Genomic DNA, 14,958 nt, shown 5'->3' on the forward strand with positions numbered 1-14,958 from the left:
CACCCATCTAGCTACCAAGGCCACCCTGAGCAGTGCACAACATGATTAAACAAAGTAAAACAATCTAAAGTAATATGCGTTACTAAATGACCTAAATAAATATCTACTTCTGGCTGTTGTGACTAGTAAGATGACTTCTCCTGTACATCCCTTGCATTCCTTTATCACTGGCAATATAGGATAAGAATTCTGGGAGTTGTAGTCCAAGATCTCCAGAGCACCAAAGGCTTGCCATCCCTGTCTAGGGTGTGACCTTAAGGCATGCCACCAGAACAGTCTTATGGAAACTAAAGCCCCATTCAATCATTAATTATTTGGTTCTCAGTAACACTCCCCTTGGAGAGTGACGTGCCTGAAGAGAAGCAGCTCTTGTTGACATGTAGGCTTTCCAGATGAGTAAGGACTGATTTTCCAGGGTTCTTGCTCTTAGCAAGATGCAGCGTGCATGGTTTGTAATCTCTTGTGTGTCTCATGATCGCTGGAAAATAGCTCACACTGGTCCATACCACAAACAGTGCAAAAGGGGAGCATATCTCTTTCTGATCATACCCAAAGTTGGCTGTTAAGCCTGTTGATTTTTTTTATTTCTATTTCTATTTTTAAAGACAGAGCTTGCATTTGTGAGAATGAAATGAAAACTGTAGCCTTGGCAAATGTTGATTCTCTCAGCTCAGTGATTCCCAACCTTGGGTCCCCAGATGTTCTTGGTCTACACAGCTTCTGAAAATTCTGGCCAGCACAGCTAGTGGTTAAGTCTTCTTGGTTTAGGCCAAGAACATCTGGGTACCCAAGGTTGGAGACCACTGTCTTAGCTGAATATTGTCCCACCAGTTTCCTGAGGTGCAACTACAGGAATCTGTTGCTGGTAAAACAACAAAGTCCTATGATACCTTAAAGACTTGTTAGTTTTATTTGATGTAAACTTTAATGACTGTTAGCCCACTTCTTACAATGCACCTCAAGAAGTTGCCTAATATTGATGGAGGTTTATGTCAAGTAAAACTTGTGCATCTTTAAGGTATCACAAGTCTCGTCAGTGTTTTGTTCTACCAGCCATGCACAATGACTTAGAAGGAGGTTGATAAGTCTTGCCAAACAAATATTTATGGGTGTAAGAAGAAGACCCCATCTCCCTTTTCAACCCGTCTTGCCAGCACCAATGTGAGTCGCAAATAGGAAAAGGCCAATTTACTGGAGAGTTCATCTAGCAATATGGAATGGCACAGATGTTTCTGAAGGAAATACAGAACTGGAGCAGGATGATTCCAGGTGAGCACTCCATCTTCTCCATCTGAATTTGGACCTGAAAAACCAAGTCAAGATATGGGTGTATGAAGGGCACGTTGTAATCGTAGTCTATGACATTCTGCTACATGCTTGTTAATCACAAAGCTCATTTGTTAAGGCATCTGACTAAGATACCAATTTCCTGGCTTTACAGAGCTTCAGCCAACTTGAAATAAGCATTGCTCTGATCTTAAGCAGGCAAGGTTGTTTTTATTTAAATCATTGAATATGTGGATGAGGGTAGGTTCTTCCAGACAGAGCATTTGTTCTACTTACTGTAATATGCTACCTTCTACAACGATATTGGTATTTCCCCACCATCCAAAGGACAATCATCCTGTTTTCCTTAGTGCAGTGACTTTTCCCATGGTTTCCCATGCTTTTTGTGATGCAGAATTTATTTTTCCACACAGAAGTACAGTTACAAGTTCTCCAAAGTCCACCCCTTTCTCAGTAACTCACTCAGAGACATTTGTAAGAAAAAGAATAAAAAAACTACATTTATGTACAGATGCTTGACATTACATACTTGTGTATGCTGCTTTCTTTGTGGACACATATTTAGAAACCAACTGAACAGATCCACGAGGGAAAAACCTGCTTCCAAACGATGAAAGAGAGGGAAAGGAACACTCAGCAGAGAGGTGGGGCTCTCTTTCAAATCAAAGGCTGGTAGGAATTATTGGTTAGTGCTGCTGACTAGTCAACCACTCAAGCCTAGAACAGTCCTTCCTTGTCACACCAACTACAGACAGCATGCTAGTTTGCAAATAACATTCAAACATGTTGTCCTCCCTTGCAGCAGGACTTATGGTTACTTTTCTTTTGTTCTTGTGTGTGTGTAGGCTGGAAGGGTTTAGAAGTATGGTATTTTCCATACAGTCCACGTCTGTGGTGAGAAGTTCCTAGTTAGAAGGTTTCCTCTGGTATCTGAAAGCATTCAGAAACAAAACAAAAGAAAAATCCAGCTCCAGGAGAGAAGCCCCAACATCGAAGGTTATGTCTTTCATTTCATTTGTTTGAGATTTCTTAGGAGAGAAGTATCTTTCCCAGTAAACTGTAAGGCCCTCCATTATGGTAAAAAGAAGGAGCACAGATTATCCGTATAGAATTCTCCAAGTGGTGAGTGGAGAAAGAGAGAGTGCAATGGCATTAGACAATACTCAATTAAGAGGATCACAATTCACACGTTGTGGAGCTAGATATTGGGAGTTCAATTCCCCTCTGTGCTTCTTGGAAGAAAGGCCAGCCTGTGTAGCCTTGGCCAAGCTGCGCAGTCCCAAGGCACCCCAGAAAAAAAAAAAGATGGCAAACCTCTTCCAAGTATCCATACCCAGAAGATCCCAGAAAGTAGCCATAAGTCATAATAATTTTGATGGCATGCGGCATGCAAACACAACATTGGCTGTTGCCTATTTGTCATTACCATGCAGCATGAAAGAAAAAGATCTACCAGGCATTCCAGCCCTCAAGTCATTGGTTCCAATGGAAAGAAAATGCCTTTATCCTATGCTAGCATGTTCAGAATTCAATCAATAAATCTAGGATGGCTGTTAGATAAATATGCTGTGTGGAATCTCTACCTTCCAATTGCCTGTGGTCTGACTCTCACTAGGAAGATAATATGTTTGCTGCCACACTTGTGTACTTTAGAAGCTGTTACTGCTGCCACCCCAAGAGCAACAGTAGACCCTATGGGAAGTATTTGTTTTGTTTAGTGAAACAAATTAGCAGCTGAGTACAGCATGCAGCTGTAGATCAATCTTTCACGCCTGCTGTCAACATTGGCGTGCTGTGTTCCTTTTGAGTTTGCTTGGTAAACAACACACAGTCTCTGGTAAGAGGGTGGTGATGGAGGGGGGGGAATCAAATGATGTGTAGATTAATTAAGCAGTTCAGATTTTCAGAGCCTTCTAAACATGAAAAGCTCTGTGCTAATGATAACCATGGAAAAGCCAAGGCACTCTGCCATTAGCAAGCCACTCCAGTCATCAAGGTTATTAGTCTCAAGCTACTGTTGTTATTTAACCGTCTGGTTAACTAAAAGATACACCAAGGACCTTTCTACGTGTACAACATGCCTTTTCCAATGAAGAAGATGGGGCCATCTATTATGGACTAATACTTTCTGCATCTCCATATGCTTGAGATGAGACCTTCAGATACACCATGATCAAGAGTTGGGTGCATTTGACCCAAATTCATTTTCTCCATCACTAGAATAAGTGTGACAAACATGAAGCCTGCCCAGCTACGTTGTAAATCCCCCTGCCCAGGTCCAAATGAGGCTCCCCCAGCAACCTCATACACGCCAAATGTAAACATTTAAAAACATTTTAGGCATGGAAAAAAAGTCCTTGTGTGTTCTCTAGGAGTCATGGGGAGGGGGTTTTGCCACCCCTCTGCCATTTATAAAATAAATATTTGACCACTAGACAGTACAAACGGCCTTTCCCCCCTCCCCTCAGTACGGCTTCCATTTTGTAAGACTTTTCTAGGTAGGGTCATTCTCCAGAGACCAGGGAAGGGCCTGTGCAGCCCATGGACATCTTGAAGTCACCCATTCCTCTCCTGGAAACATGCACTGAGGCGAAGTTTTAAACCCTGGTTAATATTTATCATTACACCTCAGCTGACCAATCACTCATTCCAAACCTTCAGTCAGAAGTAACACTTATGGGTTGAGGGAGAGAAATGTGTCTTTTTTTTTTTTAAACGTATATAACTAAAAGTATGCTTCCCCACCCTTTTCACTGCCTCTGCCACTCCGCTCATCCTTATTTACCCCTGCTTTGCTATGTTAATTCTGTACAGAAAGTTGCTCAATATTTATTTCACTTTTTAGAGTGGTTCTAGCCAACTGGATATCTCCTAGTGAGTCTTGATGTGGTAGATGAAGATAAAGAAAGCCTATTCAGAGGGAGGGCAGTTCTTCCTGAATAGATGTACCCTGTGAGGCAGTCACTGAAGAATCACTGAAGGTAGAGATTTTGATCAAAACCTTTGCATAAATCTCATCCTTCCATGGCTTGTTCAGTCTTACCATTAGATGCCTGCTAGAGAGGAGGTTTCAAGGGAGGGTTCTTGTATTAGTAGACTTTGGTCTAGATGGGCAAGGTATAAAATAAATAAATAAATAAATAAATAAATAAATAAATAGATAGATAGATAGATAGATAGATAGATAGATAGATAGATAGATAGATAGATAGATAGATAGATAGATAGATAGATGTTTATTACTTTTATTCAGTTTGTCTATTTATATTAGTTTATCTGCCCGGAGTAGTGGCTTGCCACTATGTATAGCCACTTTGGATGAATGAATAAAAAAATAAAAAAATAAATACAATTTGTCTGATGCAGGGCCCTTTATTCTAAGAGCAACAAGCCATTGGCCTGAGCTCTTAGAAAGCTGTAAATTTTAATTGCAAGGCTTCAAGGAGTTCAGGAGAAGCTTTTTAAGCATTTCATGTAATTAAAGTGAAAGCGTGTTCAAATATAAATGTTGGTCACAAGCTGATGTGATTAAACAGTTGTTTTCACAGGAAGCTGGCTGTGCTCACTCCTCCATCTGGTGGGCAGGCGATCAGATCAGATTTATGTTATATGCTTATTCTTTTCCTTGTAACAAAAGTGGTAAGTCTTGTTTATATTTCTAGTTATTACAAGGTGGCTAACAACTTTGCAAAATATATTGATCCACATTTTTTAAAAGCCGAAGATTTACCCTTAAAAAGAACAAAGCATCTCTGCATGCCACAATATTTTACGGATGTCAAATGAAAATAAGGAACCCAGACCATAACAAGAGGCGGTGTGTGTGGGGGGGAAGAACCTCAAATGCAACCCTTAAATAAAGAAAATTGCATTTATAGTGAAGTTTGCTGAGTGCTGGAGCTGCCAGTAAGTTTCCTGGAAGCTGCTCCTCAAAATGAGTTTTGGAAAATTAGGTTAGTATTGACTTGGTCTTTAATAGCCGGCTGTTCCTTTTTAAAAAATATTTATTCAGTTATTTTGGTAAAAAGATTAAATTATTCTGAGAATAAACCCCAAGTCTGTGGAGTCTTATATGAGGTTATTTGCAAATATATACTCTCCACACACTCTAAAACGTATTTCAAAGAATAATCTTCCAGCCTAGAAGGCTGTTGTGCTTGTTATAAAAGGCAAATAAATTGAGTTGATCTCTTAATAAGCATCTCACATTCTATTTGTTGGCTGTGCCTTTTTCCCCCCAGAGGCAAAAACGGTGGCGGTTTATGCTCAGATTTCTGTGAGGTAATATTATTCGGGAAGGACATTTTTGAAGGTCAGTTCTTTAGCTCATGTCCCACAGACCTGGGAGTGGCATCAGGTGAAGAATAGTGACTGCTTAACACAGATCAGTCTCAAACATTGCATGCTGGGAAATATAAGATGGTGGCCACATGGCTTCTAACCCAGCATTACTGGTACTACTAGGTAAGCCTGTGAGGTGTGAGGGGTAAGTCAGTGCTCATTAAGTCGGTGGAAGGGATTGTTGTTGGTAATGAAAACCTGTCCCATTTGTTTGTCTCAACTTCACATACAAGAATGAGGAACTGCAAAATTATTCTCCAAACCCCACGAAAGAATGAGGTATAGGAGGACCCTCTCCCCATCCATGAGATCAGTATCTGCTGATTCACATTTCCACTGGCTGAAAATACTAAATAAAAAACTCTAGAAATACCCATGAACTATCCCTTGAACTGCACCAGAGCACAGACAGAGTTCTGACTCCTGTCCTCTGAAGATGCCTGCCACAGAGACCGCTTTAACGTTAGGAAGAAATACCTCAAACATGGCCAGACAGTCTGAAAAACCTGCAACAACCATTGGATCCTGGCTGTGAAAGCCTTTGAGAATACCTAGAAATACCTATTTATATGTATTTCTAGATTGTGTTTACCAGAACTGGCCACGATAGACAGAGAACATGCAATGTATATTGTTTGATACTTTTGTGATTTTCGGCATCCGTGGTAGGGGGGCTTGGAACTGATCCCCCGCAGATACTGTGCTCGTACAGTACTGTATATTGTGGCTGTTCTGACAAAAGAAGAGAATGAGAACAAGAATGAAATGTGCACAAAGTAATTAGTATGCAAAGTAACACTTTCATAAAAGTAAAGACGAATTGCACCAAAGGATTCTGGCTGCCACCTTTTTACATGGACTTTCAAGGATTAGATGAGCAGGAGTTGTTTTGTGTCTTTTACACCCTAACCTGCCTGTTCTATGCTTGCTGTGCATGTGTGTGCACAGAGGCACACATGCTTTGCATCTCAAAAGGAGAGGACACAAGTTTTATATAGAGACAGTTGAAGCAAAGTACTGTATGAGGGGAAAAAATAGCACTCCTTAGTTAGAGACAAGGAATCTTGCAGGCCTCGAGAATCCCTCCTTGAGCTTTTTCATCAAATCGTGTCTGCTTAAATTGCAGAGAATGAAAAATTTAGTGAGTATGCTTACATCCTTCTTAGAGATGGGCATCAACCGATGGCACAAAGGGAGCCTGCCCACCCACCCCTTCTTACTGTCCCCATCACCTCTCTACCTGGTCCTGATGCTTCCACCATTGTCATAGGCAGTGGGATAGCTTCCCTTCCAGGAGCTGGGCCTGTTGCTTCTGTGCATGCACCTACCACCCAGCTGTTAGGCAACTGAGACAGTAGGAAAGAGGTGGGCAGGAATCCGTTTTGCCAAAAGTAAAATGAACTGCCAAGGAAAAAAAAGTTTGGCACTTTGTTTCGCATCAGCAAAACAGATTCCCCAAACTGGGTTGTGAACTGAACAACAAATCAGCCTAATTCGTCAGTTTTTCTGGTTTGTGGTTCGATTCATGCCCATCTTTAGTTAGGGTTGAAGGCAGACTCAGGCACCAGGTTTCCAGAGGAGAGAATTTAAACAGCATCCAGATTCCCTGCTGCTCTGCCCCTCTCACTGCTGCTGTAGCCAGCTGAAATGGCTTGAAATACAATGGCTACAAAGCCTTCCATATCAGCTCATGTGATCACTTTGCTTGAGTCAATGTGAATGCACCTGATTCCAAGAAAGTAGAAGTCCCAGCACTAAAGGGAATAAACACTATGGATTGGAAGGAGAAACTCTGGGCTGATATGCATTGACTTTTATGTCATGTTGTCAATGGAAAACAATGTGAATCAGACTGTACCAATCCCAGAACATTTCTGCATTATTTATCAATGTAGTTGCACCTTAAATTATGCATTTATGGAGCTTTCTTACCGAGCTATGAAGCCAGAAAGGGGAACGGAATGCAATGTCCTCATGCCTACAGAAAGGTACAATATAACTACTGCTTTTCCAGGAAGGCTTTAGCCTAGCTGTATGTATGCAGCAAGAGGGTCAAAGCAAAGATCCACTTAATGCACTTCCTAAAGTCAATAATATATTAGTGCTAGTATTAATACTTACTGACTTAAGAATAATCCCCATTGGGTTCAGGAGGATTTACATCTCAGGAAACCATACATAGGATTGGAGAGTAAGTATTTTGATTTCAGGGCAAGGGTGATTTGAACACTTGTCTCAATGAAATACATCCATGCAGGATAGCCATCCTTTCTTTATAAAGACCATTGGCTATCTCTATTGGTGAATTTTGATAAAATGAAAAAGGGGGTTTCTAGCAATGTGGTTATTTCTTTAGTTAGCAGATATAAAATGGAGAAAACACAGAAACGTGATCAATCTACTCTCACTGATTTGCATACAAAAATAGTATTTTGTATGCTAAAAATCACTCTAGAACTCTTTTAAGTAGAAAAAATGTATCTTTACTTACAGTTACTATCTGTAGTTATAATCAGAGGATAAAGGGGGGAAATGGAGTCGCCAGCATGCTTGCTGTTTGGAGGATGGTCAGAGGAAAAAGAGAGAGCTACCAACAAAACAATTGATGCAAAAACAAACAGGAAAAGGAATGGAAGCTTGGCTCAAATGCTGGAGGTGAGAAAAGAACTTTACTGATCAAGTTAGTGGTAAAGAACTATCACCTTAGGCTGTAAAGCCCCTTCCCACGGATACCCAGTTTTAGTGCATGCAAGTGCATATTATTAGGGCAAATGAAATGAAGTTTAAGCTACATTTCTTTGTGCACCGAGAAGTGCTACAAAAGCAAAAAACCCATCTGAATGAAGCCACATATAATATGTTGTATATTCTCTATCCCTTATCCTCAAGCTTGCAGATGGAGGAAGGCTGCCCTCATTGTGAAGGAGCCAGTTTGTTTTGTATTAATTTGAACCTGTTACTTAGCAAGTGAATTTATTACTACCTCACAAACAGGAGGTGTGGGGGAATATTGATATTTCTATCCATGCATAAGAGGAGAGGAGGTAACAATGAATATGAAAGATCAATGGGAGAAAAAGGCTATTTAAACATGTTAAGCATTTTAATTAGCAGCTTTTCATCTTGGGGCCAGGGTGCTGAGTAAGTGTTATATACTTTAAACAAAGTATTGTGGTTTAATATTGATGGCTTTAATATATATGTATATTTGAATGCCTAACCTCTTTTGGTTCTACATCCTCTGTGGTGGATCAAGGAAGGAGGACTGTTGGAGACAGATTTTGTTTGTTTGTTTGTATATACGACCCCATTAATGCAGCACACTATTCTGGGTTGTTTACAGGATGATAAAATATAACCCCATCTGAATGTTGCTCTCCACTAACCATGTGCCATCAAGTCAATTCTGACATTGTTAAGGTTTTCCAGGTAGAGAGTACTCAGAAGTGGTTTACTATTCCCTTCTTCTGGGAATCCCTTGGGACTGTGCAGCTTACCCATTGCTACACAGGCTGGCTCTATTCACAGGAGGCACAGAGAGGAATTGAAATCCCATCCTAAATGACTGAGCTATCCAGCTAGCTCACATCTCCACTAGCCTGTGAAGCTAAAAGCTAAACACAGTCCACCAGCCCATGTCAGTATTTGGCAGTTTCTGGGCTATGGCAAACAAGTAAAAACTTTGGATAAGTTACTGTTTTGGACTCTTAATCCCAGAATCTCACAGCCAGCATGGTTACGAAATGCTTTCTTTCTTTCTTTCTTTCTTTCTTTCTTTCTTTCTTTCTTTCTTTCTTTCTTTCTTTCTTTCTTTCTTTCTTTCCTTCCTTCCTTCCTTCCTTTTATGATTGATTGATTGATTGATTGATTGATTGATTGATTGATTGATTGATACAGTAAAGTACTTTGGCCATCTCATGAGAAGAGAAGACTCCCTGGAAAAGACCCAATGTTGGAAAAATGTGAAGGCAAGAGGAGAAGGGGACAACAGATGATGAGATGGTTCAACAGTGGCATTGAACCTACCAACATGAATTTGATCCAACTCCGGGGGCAGTAGAAGACAGGAGGGCCTGGTGTGCTCTGGTCCATGGGGTCACCAAGAGTCAGACATGACTTAATGACTAAACAACAACAAAATCATGTAGTTAACTGTCCGAATCGTTAAGTATTTCTTATATCCGACTGTCCCAATCCTGGATTATTTCTTATATTATTGTTCCTAAGCCTGAGAAATTAATTGTTTCCACTCGTGTCAACATGCAGATGTGAAAAGAGCTATACCAAACATCCAGGAAATGCAGAAGACACTGGATAACAATGTTCCAGCCCATACATGAGTCCATTAGCCACAGTTCAGATAATCTCATATCAGAATTGCATGCACTGAGTTCAATCATCCTTAATGGAAACTGCAATGTTTTCCCAGATTTCATAAAAGCTCATGGAAATTGCCCTGAAATTAATTTTCCCAGCCTTGCCAATGATTTGTACCTATAAACACACATGCCCAAGGGAGAGCTTAAAGATGTGTAGTGTAAATCTTCATTCACATCTGTGAGAACGGATTGCATATAGGCAGGAGAAAATTCCATGCATCATTGATTGCACTCAGAAACAGAGATGCTTATATGGAGCTATTCTTGACCTTTTCAAAACCAAACAACTGGTAATATTGATGGAATGGCAACTTCAGCTGGTCATCAATGAGAAACTTTGGAGTTTCAGGGAGTCATCTTTCCTCTTTCAAGACCCAGCAGGGGATGCACCTGACTCCAAAATGAGCAAAGAGTATAAAACCCAAATGAAATGGTGATGGTAGTTCAGTTCCACTTTCATTTTGTGGGGACTTGGTGGTCTGAGAGCCCCTGTACCATTCTCTGTTGCGAAACCACCACTCCTTCCGGCTTTTAGGAGGAGAAAGTGACATTTTTAGCATATATGTTTTTAATAGAGTGAGGCAAGGTATTCCAGAAGTGTTTAAAAAATCCCTGCAGGGAGTGATGCGTGTCCATACTAAATTTTGTTCAATACATTGAATTTAATCCATCTGGTTTTATGGATTTACTTGATTTGCACTTGTTGTTGTTTTTTGTTGTTTAGTCGTTAAGTCGTGTCTGACTCTTTGTGACCCCATGGACCAGAGCACGCCAGGCCCTCCTGTCTTCCACTGCCTCCCGGAGTTGGGTCAAATGATTTGCAAATGATTTGCATCCCTAGTGATTTGCACTAGGGATGCGAATTCTCCCTTATTTAATTTTTGTCATACAGAACAAAGAATTCTTAAAAGCTTTCACAGAGTTGGGTGAGATTTTCATTCATTCATTCATTCATTCATTCATTCATTCATTCATTCATTCATTCATTCTTTCATTTATTTATTTGCCACCCAGTTAGTGAATTCACACAGCTCTGTGTGATGTAAAAGCAAGCAAAACCCCACAGCCCTCATTCTCTTCATTCCCATAAAAATGCATGGTTTTTTGTGCATTCTTTTGGAGCTTTTCTGTGAATGTTTTAGGAAAGAGTTCTTTTGCACTCCCCCAGGAAACCATGTAACATTTCAGGATTTTGTTGCAGAGTTTTGACATGCAGGGACTTACAGAGCAGAATTACATAGCTTTGAGTCTACTAGAGTAGACCACCCCTCCCTGTCTCATCAACTGGCACTTACAGTCTCAGTAGCTCATTCTGAGGCATTGGCAAGAGAAAGAATAAAGTTTAATTTACTCATAGTTGAACAGATCAAAACAGCATATTGTACAAAATGACTGCTTATAGGAACAGGCCTCAACAGAATCACAGCCTGCTTCCAGCAGACTCCCGTAGACTACATTCTAACTGCACTAACTTGCTGGCGTAGTAAAAAAAAAGAGGGGAAAAGACACTGAAGCAGAAAGGCATGGCTCCTTTCAAAATTAGAGGCAGGGAAGGAATGATTGGTTACTGCTGGACTGACTGACAATCAGCCCAGAAAAGTCCTTCCCAGCCAAACCTAATAAGGCAGCATGCAAGGTTGAAATAACTCCCAACAGTTTTCTGGGCAAAATACAACATTTTTTGCTGATGTTGTTTCCTATGGGTAAAAATCTTGGCCCTTTTGCTCTCATGCAGAGTTAAAACATCTACCAGAAGCTGACAATTTTGGCATGTGGTGCTCACGATCTCTCAAGATGCCCTTTCTTGTTGAAGAGGAGAAAACTATGGTAATATTGGTTATATCTGTACTCCGCTACTCTGCAACCCAATGTGGAAATGGTCATACTGTGTGACTGGATTGCCTCTACATTTCTTAGCATGTAGTGAGTTCCACAAAGGGTAGAAACAATTGTTTGACAGAACATCATCACCTTCCAGCACTGTAGTCAGTGGGGCTAATTTCCATCAACCTGTTTGTATAGACATTTAGCCTTAACCTCTCTCCCCTGCAACAAATTTGCATTAGACAAGCGCAGAATGGAACACAGAATAGAGTTTGGGGTGTCAAAGGAGGGCAACCCTCCACAAATAAACTGGATATGTCTGTCCATAAGAGCAAAGCTGTGGAGGAAGGGTCTCTTTCTGATTTGTTAGTTTCCCTCAACATCGCCAGATCACCAAGTGGGTTTACGGTAAAGCTTTTAGCTTCTTCCCCTTTGGAAGGAGTCCAAAATTTTAAATTGCAATACCAATGTAGCGTATATAGCATAAACCACTGCAGTATACAACATAAATAGTAGGTGGACTGCCCTTGATTTAGGCAGGTAATAAATGATGATAGGTTTGCTTCTGAGAGAACTACAGCCTGAACATTAAAATAGAAGGTATATTTCAAAAGGGAACCACAGATGCGTGTTGTATTAGCGTTATCTCCTGCCATTCTGTGACTTTTCCTCTAGTTCTTTCATTGCTTTATGTCCAAGAGCAATGACGGTGACAACGGCCAGCCTTCCTTCCTGCTTCCTCCGCCTTTATTATTTATTTATTTATTTATTGAGAAATTATTAAAAATTATCACCAAGCAGTAAATACAGTTAACAATGATAGAATAAAACAGGAAGATAAAAGTCGGTGAAACACATCAGTAAACAGCTGGTACAGAGTTGAGTATCTCATCTGGGGAGAGGCCAAAACAAAGGAAAGGTGTCCAAAGGACACTTCAGAAGATCATCGATGGATGGTATTCTTAAATTGCTGTCTTGATAAGGCATATAGAAGGCTTTCATATTCCGTTATGAAATCCCATTCCCCATAATTACTACTCTGGTAGGAGGGCTTCCCCCAGTTTTCATGCAGTTTTGTTTGCCCTCCCAGTCTTCACTGTTAACTGGAGTCAACACACATGAAATTGTTTTCAAAAGCAGACAGATTTCACTTAAGGTGTATTTGCACCACACTGTTATACTTTGATATCACTTTATACCATCTGCACTACCACAGCCACACCACTATAATTAGTAGCACCTCATGGGCTACAGGGCAGCACCTCACTCAAAAATTTCTGGGGAGCAAACTTTCCCACTCAGTCCATGAATGAAGTTATGTATAACTTTAGCCATCATAAAGGTAAAGATTCCCCTTGACATTTAGTCCAGTCGTGTCTGACTCTAGGGGGGCGGTGCTCATCCCCATTTCCAAGCCACAGAGCGAGCGTTTTGTCCGAAGACAGTTTCTGTGGTCACGTGGCCAGCACAACTAGACACGGAATGCCATTACCTTCCCACCATAGTGGTACCTATTTATCTCACATTTTTACTCGCATTTTTACATGCTTTCGAACTGCTAGGTTGGCAGGAGCTGGGACAAGCGATGGGAGCTCACTCCATTGCATGGATTCAATCTTACGACTACTAGTCTTCTGACCTCCCAGCACAGAGGCTTCTTAGCTTCATCCTAAAAAGTCCTAGGATTTGTAGTAAAGTGAGGTCCTTATAATGTTCTGCTATTTTTCAGAGGATGACACTCTTGCCAATTTATTTGCAACCTCACATGCTGCTTGGAGTTTGTGTGACTGGGAGGGATTTTTATTTTTCTGGGCTGAGGTGAATATCTGTCTGTACAGCACTAACCAGTAGTCGCCTTCAGCCTTTGATTTCAAAGACAGCCCCACTCTGCTGAGTTTTTTCTTTCCTTCTCTTTCTCCTGTTAGTTACAGTTGGTTGTTTTCTGGTGATCTGTTCAGCTGGTTGCCAATTTATGCGCAGCGAAGAAAGAAGCATGCACAAGTCTGCAGTTTCAAGCAACTGTAAGAAAAGAAATGTATTTATTCTTTCTCCTACAAATGTCTCAGAGTGAGTTATTGAGACTTTAAGTGCCAGTTAATGAAAAAGGAGTGGATGCTAAGGAACTTATAGCTATTTCTTCTACTGTGTAGCAAAAAGGAATTTTACCAGAAATTCAAATCTCTGCAACAGGTACAAGAGTGTGACACTAAATGCAACTACTTTACAGTGCTATTGGTGTTGGATCCCAACTTAGCTGCCATTTCTCTGAGATCTTATGTAGAACATGAAATATTACTTTTTAAAAAAATAACTTTTGGTGTTTGTTTTAGGCAGTCAGACTATCACTATTGTTAGCTTTACTTCAGAAATAAAAACTGTTGTGCTGCACATTATTAGTGTGTTGTGTTTTACCAGGAGACCCCCAAAATGCTGACATTCTTTTTGATCCTCTCTAACAGCTAGTTCTAGTGTTGCACATTGAAAATATAGAAGAAAGAGTGAACTATCACAATCATTGCCTTCATTTATTACATTTTCTTAGCCCACCTCCCCACTCCTTGATGGTGCTCAAGGCAGCTTACAAGCATCATGAAACACAATAAAACAACCAGTAAAAACAAATATAACCATAGAAACATTAAAATAAAACCAAATGTAACTACCAAAACCAGTAAATAGAATTAGTATGACAAGATGCAGAATAGAAGATACTTCCAATACTTTTATAACTTTTGTAGAGGAGGCAATTTCAGCAGGTACAGCTTTTAATAAAGGTGCAGCTTTTGTTGAAAATTTCTTTTCTAAGCAGCTATGAACGTGGTGGCGCTGTGGGCTAAACCGCAGAAGCCTGTGCTGCAGGGTCAGAAGACCAAGCAGTTGTAAGATCAAATCCACGTGACGGAGTGAGCTCCCGTTGCTTGTCCCAGCTCCCACCAACCTAGCAGTTCGAAAGCATGCAAATGCAAGTAGATAAATAGGGACCACTTCGGTGGGAAGGTAACAGCGTTCCGTGTCTAAGTCGCACTGGCATTGTGACCATGGGAGATTGTCTTCGGACAAACGCTGGCTCTATGGCTTGGAAACGGGGATGAGCACTGCCCCCTAGAGTCGAACACAACTGGACAAA

General features: G+C 40.6%; 1 long non-coding RNA gene across 1 annotated transcript in view; it reads left to right on the forward strand.

The window, feature by feature from the left end:
• LOC140706076 (uncharacterized) overlaps positions 1–14,958 on the forward strand; it is an 86,237-nt gene that overhangs the window by 25,570 nt on the left and 45,709 nt on the right. Inside the window, exon 1 of the long non-coding RNA XR_012085803.2 lies at positions 1–8,283. This exon is cut by the window's left edge and continues 25,570 nt beyond it. This is a non-coding gene — a long non-coding RNA (uncharacterized LOC140706076). The remainder of the gene's footprint in view (positions 8,284–14,958) is intronic.

The sequence above is a fragment of the Pogona vitticeps genome, chromosome 3 (assembly GCF_051106095.1).
Source record: "Pogona vitticeps strain Pit_001003342236 chromosome 3, PviZW2.1, whole genome shotgun sequence".
Taxonomy (NCBI): domain Eukaryota; kingdom Metazoa; phylum Chordata; class Lepidosauria; order Squamata; family Agamidae; genus Pogona; species Pogona vitticeps.